Here is an 11,008-nt window from a genome sequence, read left to right as displayed (position 1 = left end):
TCTTAATCTTTCTATTCTGGCAAGTAATGAGCACCGCTTCCCTCAATCAGCTCCATCTTAGCTGCTCATTTCATATTTTCTCATTGTTTCAACTTTTCAAACACAGTTTTTCAGCCGAATACGGAGTAAGTCTGTGGTTAGTCACAACAAGAGTTGTGTTTTCTTTGTGCCGTGTCTGTTGATTGAGTAAATGGCAAATATCAAATTAGTGAGAGCGTTTCAAGAGTCTTCCGCAAATACTAAACTGGCACTCTCCTGGGGAAGACACTTCCTGTTTGTTTATCCTGTTTTCTGTGGTGTGTCTCATTTTCAGTGATGTGACCTGATTTTTGCCAAAACATAGTGCAATCTCAGGAAACCTTCAGGTCTAATTCATTAAAATAAAGTAAAACTGCAATGAGTATAACAAGAAATTCAGTGACCTATTTTCTCTTAAAGTCCCTTGACTGAGAGACATACTCAGTCATATAAACTAAAATGTCTCAATTCACAAGTGCAATTCTGCATTCGCAAAATAATAATAAAGCTACTATGTTCAGATAACATTCACATATCATCACCTTTTAAATTGATATAACAAATGTTATACGCTTTAATTAAGCTATTAATATTTTAAAATATATACTTTTCAAAAGTACACTTTATTACTATATACTATAAGTCTTACTTATACCATTACTATTACTAATGTTACAAGAACTACACATAGGTACAATTTATAATACACATACAAATAAGCACAGTTTCTATAAATACTTTGAAATACCGGTTTAATTATTGCAGGATTAGTATATTCATAATACATTTAAGTAGAACTACATGACATCTTTGTAGAAGTACACTTTTTAAAAGTATATGGCATAAATACTTTAAATGAAAGTGTACTTGTAAATATTTTTCAAGTTTATATAAATTATATTTCTAGCATACTGAAGTTCTAAAATACTGAAGTACTTTTTGACCTAGGATGAGAAGCTTTGAGGGTGAACCAAGACGGAGATGTTGTACTTCTGCATTATAAAGTGGCCTAAAGCCGAGGGGAGTTTTCAGCATCATTATAAAATTATTGATTACAGCCACTTTTTAAAAAAAGGAACAGAAGTTAAAACAATGGATGAATAACTAATTTAGTGACAGTGCAGGATGAGGGCAAACCAAAAAAAAAAAAAAAAAGAAAAGTATGCCAACTCAACCTAGTAATCGTGTCTCTGAATGCAGGCTCTGGCTCTCACTTTCATCAGAGAGTCGTGTAAAGAAGACGTCAGTGAGACACCAACACCGCCCCTCAGAGAGAACGAGGGATACAGCCCGCCTCATTTCCAATTCTCCTCACATCTTTCTTTAATTAAGGAAATCAATATTGTTTCCTGTGCTCCTGTGAGTGTTCAAGAGATTCTTATTTTGGACTTTCTGCTACTTGGTGTCAATGTCAATCTCTTTCCTCCTAGACTTTATAGACTTTATATTTAGATGGAGTAATCAAAATCATCGATCAGTGTAGGCTCTATCTATCTATCTGTCTATCTGTCTATCTATCTGTCTATCTGTCTATCTATCTATCTGTCTGTCTGTCTGTCTGTCTGTCTTACTCTGCACGAGCACACATTCAACACTGATGGAAGTCAAAACCACAATCAACTTCATGCTGTAAAATTTACTGCATATTTCTGCTGTGAACCCTGGAGCCTCTGAAACTCAGCCACACTTGACTGCATTATTGTGAATTACATCCCTCGCTCACAGTTCTCATTACCGATAATTCACAGATCAATTATCTTTCTTTTTTTTTTTCTCCAGACGCATGCAAAATAATGACTAGAGGCAACAGAGGTGGTCATAAGCACGCTGAATCAGTTAGTTACTGTTTGAAGAGGCAAGGTGTGCGCACACAGGTCTTGACGTGCAAACATCTCAGCTCATGTTTGATTCACAGACGTCTGTTCATTTCTTCACCACTTTAAGCTGGAGCTCATATGTATGCCAAGCTAAAGCATGTCATCACTCCTGGATCGCTTACATAATGGGTGCATCCACATCTGAGAAAATAATAGGAATCTGCATCAACTGCAAGTGATTCGAATATGTTTTTCATTTCGCTCGTTCAGGACGACATCCAGTCTTCTCTATGAATATATATTGAAAACTTAACACTTATGAAATTCTCTTCTTTCTTTTTTTTTGAATGTGAGAGCACAGTCATTATCTCTGAGTCTCTGGGTCAGACTCAATCTGCCCTGATGTGATAGGCAGGAGGGAGGTATCAAACACACAGCAAAACAGTGTGGAAACGAAACCTGTTGTGTATGTGCGGCTGCAGGTGAACATATTGTTGCTTGCTCGAGCGCGCGTGTGCTGGCCGGGACTGTGATAGAGTGGATGACACATGTGAAATAGAGGTCACTTCTCCATCTGAAACACTGAAGGGAAGTCTTCACCTTCAATGCATAGGGTTTAACACTCCTGAAAGTGAAATATTTAAATATGCTGCATGTGCAGGTGTGTGTGTGTATCTGGCTCAGGAACAAAGCAGGTCGACTCATTTGAATTCCCCGGGAGTCGGTTATCTCAGCAGAAGCCTCTCGCTATTATATCAGATGGCTAAGCGGCATGGAAGCTGCAATTATTCTGAATTTAACTTGCCTAAACTTCCATACTACAAACTGTAACTCAATTGGAAAAAACTGGTGATATCACGCAAACAATGACCCCCTTATTGTATGTGTCACTTTGCAGTCTGAGACATGGCTGCGATGTCTTTGTGTGAGCATGTGCACCCATGTATGTGGTTTTATCCTGTACTGCTACAGCATGTATCGCAGCTCCATGTTGATTATGTTTTTAAGACGCGTCCTGCTTGCAGTTGGGCCCAGTAGCTGGAAATATTTTCCGGGACTGAGATGGATCCACAGATGATATATCATTTAGGAGCGAGACGACAGGGGGCCATAGTACATCAGCCCCTTCAGATATCTGACATTGTGCAGCAGCGCACCTGAATCCAAAATGCCTCGCGTTCCCCAACACCCCCACCGACAGCGCAGGCTATGAAGAATTCTGATCACTGACCCTGTCCTCTCCAGGCTGGCAGAGTCACAGGGCTGAGCGTGGACACCCTGGAGGCTTCAGCAGGGGGGCGGATGATTCATTTATCTCGGATAAAGCCTACCACCTTCTCTTTTCGATAGAGCTGATGCAGCTACGTGTACAAAGGAGTGCTTCAAGTGTTCATTTGTACCAAGTGCCATCCGGCTGCACAAAGCTTTCTGCCACAGTCAATATTTCTATATACTCCTTCACTGGCTTTCTCTATTCTTACTTTAGTGACATTAAATCTGTATGTTGTAGTGTATTTTTAGGTATATTTTAGGCGATGGCCACCACTGGTGACCCCATGTTAAAAAAATATTGCTGCAAAAATGGCCTGTTGGATGCCCCTGTGGTAGATAAAACGTGATAAAGTACCCTCTACGGTAGCCCAGTGTGCATAAAACGTGTTAAAACTTCCTCTAGGGTGCCCTTCCAGTTCAGACAATATGATGCAGTGCACTAATGGGGTCTCTTAAACTGGAGAGAACGATATGAAGTGTCATATAGGCTGCCCTACATGCTAGAAAAAGGCCCACCACATGCATAGTGCCCTTTTATTTTTTTTGCATCAGCTCCTCAGACAGCCTCTTCCTCTGTTTCTATTTACAGTTTACAGTATCTTGCCTTCAAATGGACATCTGTCAGTATTAATCATTGCCTGTGCACATCTGCACAAGCTTGCCTACCCTACTTGAAAATCAATCTGGCTGAATCTGAAAGGGTCAAGTCTTTCTATCCTTTGTCATTTAACAATAATGTGAATGGTCTTCAGTTTACAGAAAATCTAAAGATGCAAGTACTGAGAGCGAGAATGCACATGCTGTACAAAATCTGTCAGTGGATACCAGATATTTGTTGTATTATTCTCAGCATGTCCTTAATCTTTTTTGCTTTTTTGCTGTGCTATCAATATTTTGTTCCCAAACAGACTCCCCAAGAGTCATTAAAGTTTCATCCACTTTATCTAATCTAGTGTTTCTGATTAGGATTAAATGCAAGCAAAGGGTAAATTCAGTCCAGAATCAGCTGATAGGAATCAAAGAACAAGACTAAATCAATCTTAGATCTGGATGTTTCGCTCTGCACAAAACCAGACCACAGGGAAGCACGAGGACATGAGAAGAGTGTCCGTCCTTTGTAAATCTTCTGAATTCATTCATGTTTGTTTATAGTTTGGCTGGCTGCCCCTACAGCATGGAGAGGTGAAGATAAGCTCTGCTGTTTTAAACATCTGGCTCCAGTATGTGGTAATTACTGAGCAAGAAGAGACAGAGACGCAGACGGACTCGGAAGACATGAAGAGGAAGGGGAAAGTGAGGAAAGCACTGGGAGTGAAAGAAAGAGGGTGGGTGTCCTGGAAGGTGTTTATTATGTGGCTGCAGAATGAAACAGCAGGAACGTAACAGGCAATTCCGTTGTCCATGTTCGATAGCAGCCTTTGTTTGGCAGCTTGTAATTATCACACCCACGCTTTCTACAAACGAGATCAGGAGTCTCTGAGGGGACTTCGAGATCTAGTGAAACGCTGCACATATGAGCATGTCCTCACCAGAAAAATCACTGCGTAGGTCGTCTTTGCGAGGAAGCTATAATAGGCAATGTTTATGCTGGTTGTTAGGCAGCGACCTCTGGTGGCCGTGCTTGTTATGACGGGAGCGAAGTGGGAAGTCAGGTGACATAGTATAAAGAGCAAGAGAGTCTGCATTTGGAAGAAGGTGGGGTCCAACAAACACAGGACTGTCACCTACAAGACCACTGTTCGTGTCCCATGTGAAAGTCAGCGTTAAGTCCGTTGACTTGTCACACAATAACATACTTATTTTAACCCAAACCATGATCTTTTCCTCACCCTTTTGTTGCCTGAACTAAACAAACATGACACAAGGCTAGTGCAGGTGTCTCCCGCCCTTGTACTTTCTGACTCCACTGACAAACATGGTGGCAGGTTTTCAGTACGTCCCTTCGGATGAGTCACATATGTTACTACCATGTCTCTCTGCAGCCTATGGCCAAAAGGTGCACAAGAAAAAGCTACCTTCAAGAAAAAGATTTTAGCTAATTTAAGGTTGTACAGGTTTGTTCCTGTTGTCCAGGGACACTGGACACACACACACACACACACACACACACACACACACACACACACACACACACACACGATAATGTCCTCCTATGGAAAATAATTGCTGGAATTCAACAGTGTAAAGTTCTGAGGCCTTTCAGCCTTTCCTTAATTAGAATGATTTCAAATGGGCTAAATGTGCTCTGATGGGCTGCAAGCTCACAAGTCATACATTTAATGCAACATCAGGGAGTTAGGTTAAGCCCATATACAAAAACAGATATCAGAACATGTTTTTAGGTATGTTATATGTATGTCCGTGTTATTAGTTGCCAGTTTATTAGGTACATCTAGCAAGCACTAATGGGGGCTAGTACAACAGCCCTGCAACACATCCTATCATCATAAATGTTAGTGTTCACTACCCAGTTACGTACTTATTCATTATTTATGGTTATTGTAGCCTTGCTGTCTTTAATGTTGTTCTTTTTCTCTTGGCTTTTAAGGATGCACTATTATTGTACCTGCAATATAACGCAGTACAATTTAACAGCACCACAAATTACAACCTTCGAAATGGCCATAACGTAGATGATAACCTTCCTACAGGTAGGATTTTTGACAATTTATTTATTTGTTTAACCTTTATTCGATAAGGTGTCCTATTGAGGTTGGAAACTCTGAGATGTGTCCAAGTCTGCAGCACCAAAAGCTGCATGCAAAACAAGACAAAAACAACTAAGAACAGAAATGACCAATGCAAACATGAAAGGTTTCTTTCCTGTTTCCGTCTGGACATGAGAGACAGACAGCAGATATCAGAGATAATGAGGACGAGATGAACTCAGTGAAATAAGTTTGCAGAGACGTGACTAATTCATTCAGTCACAAGTCTCAATGCACAGAGTCCAACATGTCGAGACTCTGTCGATGCATTCATTGACTACAGCTCGTGTCTAAAGTCATGACTCTCACACTTGTTCCTACACATTTATACAAGATACCTAATAAACTGGCAACTGATTGTTCAGGATGTATTATATATAATTCAAAACTTATTGCCAGCACCATGACCATGAAGCTATGATGATAATAAGAGGAGGGAGTTTTTGCACTGCGGCTCTGTGGTTTGGAGGCGCAGCCTGAGTTAAAGCTGGTACATAATTTGGGCAGGTAGCAGCTGAGTCAGGGGCACTGCATGGTTCAGGGATTATAATTGGCTTCAAATTGTCTAATGCACAAATTGCTTTTACCGTAGGCAGCCTAGTAAAACACAAGTTAGCTCGCACACGTGCACGCTCAAAAACAAACAAAAGCCGCGTGAGCTGTTGACCTGTCGCTGTTAAAATACCTGAAATAAGGAAAAGAATCAGAATCTTGATTAATGACGTTCCTCAGCGGGCCATAAAACAGGGGGTTGTGGAATATTTTTGTCTGAAGTGTAAATATATACATATGCCTGCATGCAGCTGTGGGCTGGGGGCGTTCATTCAAAATCTTGGGCGAGTCCTCAACAGTGACAGCAAGATGACTCACACTGCAGGGATTAGTCCAGAGTGTGTTGTTCAAGAGGTTTATTAACATCCGAACTGGAAATCTGCCTCAGTTAATTAAATCCATTATGTGGACAATGCTCTCAATCACAGTCACAGCGAATTTTATTTCGTCAAGCTGTTTTTTTTTCAGCCCTCCCTCCACCGATCACTCGCTCTCTCTCTGGATATTAATTAACTTTGATCATTTGTTTTCAGAAAGCAACAGCGAATAGGAATTTGCTTATTTTTGTAAGTGAAACGTAATAATACAAAGTCATTATTTGGACACTCTGCATTACTACTACGTTATAATACTTAAGAGAGACTGCTGACTGTCACAGTTAAAGCTCTCCTTACTTGTCCTGGAGGGTTTTTTTTAATTTTTTTTGGAGCACATGATGATGTGTTGGTGCCTGTGAACAAAGATTTCACAAAGAACTGAACAGAAAAAATGCAAACTGCTAAGCGCTAGAGAGGGTGTGATTGCCAGAGCCAATAATTATCAGACATTTTCACTGCTCCTGTGTGTGTGTGTGTGTGTGTGTGTGTGTGTGTGTGTGTGTGCGTGTGTGTGTGTGTGTGCGTGCGTTTGAGAGCGAGAGACAGAGAGATCTTATTATCAGTCTCCGACTAGAGGCCAGAAGGTTTTCATCACTTCACCCTAATTACGCCATTTACAACTGCAGCTTTAGATAATGAGGCTGATTTCATCCATTGAAAAAGAACCTCTGATTTCTTCCTTTAACGTCCTTGGATGTCCTCATCAGATTAGAGGTAACTCATTGAACCAGACGCTGTACTGAAGCCGTTGAAAAGAAATGTTCAACTTTCAGTGTGCCAACAATTTGTAATAGAATCAGCAGCTGATTTTTGTTAGTGTGCTCATTGAACATATTGTTTACTTGTTTTATGTTTGTGTAATTAGATTTGATCAACTTAATTTGGCAAAACAGCCAAATTATTCATAATGTAAAACAAGACTATCCTGTACAAAATGTTAACACAGTGCATTAATAAGGCACTGTGTTCTTGTTGTGTTTGGGTTGGCTGTGGCTCAGGAGGTAGAGCGGATCGTCCACCAATGGACCGGTGGCGGCTCCTTCCTCAGCTCCACCTGTCAGCATGTCGACGAGTCCTCGGGCAAAACACTGAACCTCAGAGGTCTCCCGATGCTGTGTCATTGGTGTGTGTGTGTGTGTGAATGGGTGAATGTGGTATGTGTTTTAAAGCAGGTGGTCAAAATAGACTAGAAAAATGCTATAAAAATGCAGTCCAATTTCAATGGCGATCCGTCCACTGCCATCCGTGGAGCCGTGCTGAAAACAAATCTAAGGAATGCGGAAAAGAAAGGGGAACGATCTTGACGCGAACGCGGCTGAGCGGTACTTGGTTATGTTTTACAGCACGTACTGAACAGTGACATCTGAACTGCCAATTGCCTAACATTCAGGGTCCAAGCTTCAAATAGTACTGACATCAATGACTCGCTGCTGAAATGCTGTCAGGCTCAATTTCGGGAAGTTCTCTACGTGCATGTCATGCACTGCATCGCTGGCATGGAAGCAGACTCCGCTGGTCTCCATAGGCTCAGTGTTCAGTGGGAACAGTTGGGTGGGCTTTGTGTGGCAGACTTTATAGCCAGCTGCCTCTGTCTGCTTTACTGTTTTCTCTGCTTGTTATACATAGTTTGAGTTAGTTTTAGTCGAACACATCAAGAACCTGTCAGTTGCCTTGTCTATCTTCCTGTTTGTCTCCATTGACACTCTAGTCTTAATATACTTTGTCTAGTATAAATTCTAGCATGTGGGCTCAGCTACCCGAGAATTTAAGTGTATTTTTATCCATGTTTCTCTCAGTCTTGCTGTCAATTTGCTTGAATATATTTTCTGCTATTCCCTTTATTTTGCTTGCTCTTATTGGTAGCTGCCAGAGATGCAGTAAAATGGCAAAATGCAGCAACATATACGGTAAAAATGAGACCATCTAAAGAGGTACATTAAACAGAATATGTGCACATTAATGAACATTGCTGTCCCAGAAAAGCAGTCAACTAGACAGCTAAAGCTCAAGAGCTATGACAAGTTAAGCTAGCTTATGAGCTAGCCACTGCTACCCTGAGCTAAAGCTGCATTTTGTTTTTCCTCAGCTGCTATTGACCAATTGGCCTGTCAATTCTGATAAATAGACATCTTAACAATTGTGTTTCATTGTTAGCCTGCTGTAAGACAGTAGCTAAATCCAGTAATGAGGAAGAATAGATGGCGCCCTGTTAAGTTAAGGCGACCAGTCCATGTTAGCGGAAAAGCAGCTAACTGTCGTCTCAGCCTCTGACTCTAGTGGAAATCATGAGATTTTGTAGGCTATTGTTAATCACATATTTAAAGGTGTTACATTATGAATTTTATTTATTATAGTGACTTCAAGGTAATTATTAACATTTTCCCCTCACAGTCCCTGAAGATGTTTAAGGCTATGAGTAGTATCTTGGTCTATGGCAGTAATGTGGGAAGGTGAAATAATCCTCCCAAACATACCTTACATAGAAAAACTGACAGGATTCAATCTGTTTATAGAAAGCAGTTTTTAATACCTCCCAAAGTGTATCTTATAATTCCCCTTTATGGCACAACTCCCTCAGTTTCAGGCGGGAATGTAAGAGCTGAAGCTCCAAGCCAGAAGGATGATTGGCATGAAAGTAATTAATCCGGTTAGAGTGACCGTAGGTTGTCAGAAACTGAACTCTGTACAAGCAGCACCTAGAACAAAGGGTTTACCTTGGCATAATGTGAGTGTGCCACATCATCATAGAGGTGGAGATTGGCAAAAGAAAAGCAGAAGTCAGTACTTGCAGGCTGGGATGGTAGAAATATGAGGTTGCATGTCTCCCACTGAGGCACTTATAAAACAGACTTTCTTGGCACAGAGTGAAATAAAATACAGATGACAGGTGGAGACTGCTCTAATTTCATATGGCATTTCAAATTGCAACAAAAAAAAAGTTTCGCTAATAATTTTATTTATTCATTTCTTTAAAATCGATATGAGAACGGCCTGCAGTCGGCTACATCTGGCTTTGGCTCTGATGCCAAAGACCTTGACAAGGTTATTCTCCAGCACAAATAGATTAGAGATCAAATTAAATTTATAGAAGACCACAGAGTATTGTGACAAAAACAAATATACCTTGCAGGATGGGGGAGGTGGTAGACTCTAAAAGCAAAGTGAAGAGCACACTATGCAGTAGGTGCAATGTGCCCAAATGAGGAGTGCAGTAATGCTTTGGGGCCCAACTGACTGCTCGCTAAATCCCTTGGCTAAAAGGGAAATATGCACTTCTTGCATTGCAGTGTTTGGCTACTTAGTCCCATATTTCTAAGTATTATAAATAAGTATGATGAAGAAATAAGTAAGATTACTGTAATTCCATGCTAACATGTCCCTCTTTGGCTGCTTATCTGACATAAAATATCCAAATAAGAGCCTCCAAGTAGCATCCACAGTAAATCAAACCAAAAAGAACACAGGGCCGCTACAGTCTGTAAACTGTAGATCGCACAGATGGCATCAACGCTTAATCATGCTATGTAGGAAAGCAGATGTGTATGCGTGGAAATAATATTGAAAATGACGGCCTGTTTTCCATCAGGTGGAAGTGATCCAGTTTGTCAGAGTTGCCAAAGCTTGACAGTGATTTATAGAAGTCCAGTCAGGTCTGAGGAAATGCAAAAGGAATGCGTAAAACGTATTACTGGATATATGAACTTATTCCTTATTCCTGCAGCCCTAATCATAGAAGTGGTTGGTTTGTTGTTGTTGGTGGTGTTCTCTGGGCTTAATGCTGCATTACAACTGCAGGTAGCAAGTTAGTTAGCCTGACATGCTAACCATTGCAGCTTACTTTAAAGCAAATAAACACACTGTTTAATCCATTCCTTAAACTTCTGCACTCGTATTTGTGTTTGTTTGACAAAATAAGTTAAAGTTATTGCACTTCCTACAGCTCCGCTTTGGCATGTGGAGATATCCAGAGCTTTGCAGACCTGCTGTTTGAGGTAGAATTTTATAGCAAACTGTCAATTGTCCGTAAAAGATCTGATGCTACAGTGAGCATATCTGATGCACTGAACCAGTGTACTTCCTAAAGTTATTTCTGCAGAATCCGAGAGTCTGGGGTTCTAAACTTTCACTGAATCTCTCTGATTCAGTGTCCTTGAGCAGCTCAAGTTGGTCCGCACAAGACATGGCATCAAGTTCTGATGCATGCACAGAAAAACAATTTTCTGCACATACTTGCATTCTGCACATGCTTATGTTTGTTACCAGA

Source organism: Chelmon rostratus, chromosome 14 (genome assembly GCF_017976325.1).
Source record: "Chelmon rostratus isolate fCheRos1 chromosome 14, fCheRos1.pri, whole genome shotgun sequence".
NCBI lineage: Eukaryota > Metazoa > Chordata > Actinopteri > Chaetodontiformes > Chaetodontidae > Chelmon > Chelmon rostratus.
The sequence above is the reverse complement of the archived record's forward strand: the minus strand, read 5'-3'. Positions refer to the sequence as shown.